This window comes from Penaeus chinensis, chromosome 35 (genome assembly GCF_019202785.1).
Source record: "Penaeus chinensis breed Huanghai No. 1 chromosome 35, ASM1920278v2, whole genome shotgun sequence".
In the NCBI taxonomy this organism is placed as follows: Eukaryota; Metazoa; Arthropoda; class Malacostraca; order Decapoda; family Penaeidae; genus Penaeus; species Penaeus chinensis.
The window spans coordinates 30,142,263-30,144,762 of NC_061853.1; positions in this window are offsets into that span (position 1 = coordinate 30,142,263).

The window sequence follows — 2,500 nt, forward strand, 5'->3', positions numbered from 1 at the left end:
CTCTCTCTCTCTCTCTCTCTCTCCTTCTTTCTCTCTCTGAGCTGTCAGGTGCCTTTGCTTATTTAGACAAGACCATGCCACGTTTTGCCACTTTGCTTATCAAAGCATTCAAATTATATATGAAACCATTATATTCTGCTTGCAAATGTCGAACGGGTCATACTTGTTTATATTTTCCTATTTCTGTTTAATGTAGATTATTTTATGATATATTATCACGTGCATACACTATGTGCATACGGATGTGCCTACACTAAACATGCTTACAGACACACATTTACACACACGCACACACACGAACACACACACACACACACACACACACACACACACACACACACACACACACACACACACACACACACACACACACACACACATACGCACATGCTTACATGCTTACACACACACACACACACACACACACACACACACACACACACACACACACACACACACACACACACACACACACACACAGATATATATATATATATATATATATATATATATATATATATATATATATATATATATATATATTATCTCTTTCTGGCTGAGAGAGAGAGAGCCAGACAGACAAACAGACGGACATACAGAGACAGACAAAGAGAAAGAGAGATCGAAACCACCCTGCGTCTCAGTACCCTCCCCATAAACCTAATTTCCGGTCAAGTGTATCGTCGGAGTGATAAGCTTCCTCACAGACGTATCGCCGCTGTGAATCGCCATTTCCTCGACGGTAACATTTCCTTCTGGTTCTTTTCGATCTCTCAATGCACGTGTCTCTAAGTGACCCCGTCGGTCTTCCCAGGTAAAGGCCTTATCTCTTAATACCTATAATAAACAAAAGGAAGACTCTGTTTCCAAGTTTTAAGATAAGGGAAGTTTTCGTAAGTCTGTTGTCAATAAAGTTTTTTTTTTTTTCCCTTGCTTTCTCTCTTTTCTTCCTTTCTTTCCTTCCCCTTTTTTCCCTTTTCACTGTTTCTGTCCATGTTGTGGATACTTATCGTGTTTTCTTTCTGCGCTTTTTCTCCTTTCTCCTCTTTCTCTCCATCTTGTTCTCCCGCCCCCATTCTCCCTTCCCTCTCCTACTCCTTTCTCCCTCCCATTACCTTTCAAGTTCTTTCCTAAAGTTGTAATACCATGCACAGGTAGGTCGGTTAAAATTTAGCTTGTAACAAGACCTCTTTCATTAGATGTTCCCAGTTTACATTCATGCTCTCAAAATCACGTGGCTTTCATCTTTTTTTTTCTAAAAATGGGAAGATAGGAGGTTGGAGGAGAGTGAGGGGAAGGAGAGGAGGAAACAGGAAGGGGAGGATGAGGGGACGGGGGAAGAGGAGGGGAAAATATTACCCTGAAAGAAAGTTGTTGCAATTTTTCTTGCCTTTTATAGATAACGTTTATTACTCTCTTTATCCTCGTCTCTTTCACCCCATTCTCCTCCTCTTCCTCCTTCTCTCTCTCTCTCTCTCTCTCTCTCTCTCTCTCTCTCTCTCTCTCTCTCTCTCTCTCTCTCTCTCTCTCTCTCTCTCTCTCTCTCTCTCTCTCTCTCTCTCCCCTCAATCTCATCTCTCTCACTCGCGCAGTCTATCTAAATAACATGATCCTAAAAGTATTTCGACATGGCACAGTCCCTATTTTTATGCTTGTTTGATTCCCTGAGCTCAGATGTTTGTGCTAATATTCATTGAGGAAAATGCATACACGTGACAGCGCTTCAAAAATTACCTCTGCCCAAAAAACTTCCTGAAAATGTAATATTTATTGACCACAGACGAAAACCTATAGAGTTTTACGAGCATTCTGTGAGTGTACGATGCTGTGAGTGCTTATATTCGCGCCCGTGTTTCAGTGTACGTGAGCTTTTCGTTTCCCTTCCCTTCCCCTCTGTTTTCTGGAACCAGACTGAGGGGAAAGAATCTAAGGGGAGAAGGTGGGAGGACGGGGGGAGGGGGAGGAGGAGGAGGCACAAGAGACAAGGGGCGTTGTTTTTATCCAAAGACCTCTCTCTCTCTCTCTCTTTCTTTCTCTCTCTAATTCTTTCTTTCTCTCTCAAGGCGCGCTGTTTTTGTCCAAAGACCTCTCCCTCACTCTCTCTCTCTCTCTCTCTCTCTCTCTCTCTCTCTCTCTCTCTCTCTCGCTCTCTCTCTCTCTCGCTCTCTCTCTCTCTCTCTCTCTCTCTCTCTCTTTCTTTCTTTCTTTCTTTTTTAACAATGGAGAAGTTTTATTGGGTACGAAATTCAGAAGAAGAGCGCTTAGGGAAGATTGGCTATATCCTCGACTTTGTCTTGAGGGGCTTCCTGAAGACGGAGCTGTCGAGAGGGGCTGCTTGCGACCGGCAATGTGTCCGTCAGTCGGGCTTCACTTTGTCTCTTTATCAATTCCTTTCTTTTTATTTCATTTATGTGGTTTATCGTATCTGGTTATTTCCCCTTCATTATCTGTGAGTCTTAAAATAGATTGAAGAACAGACAAGAGATATACAAGTGAGAGA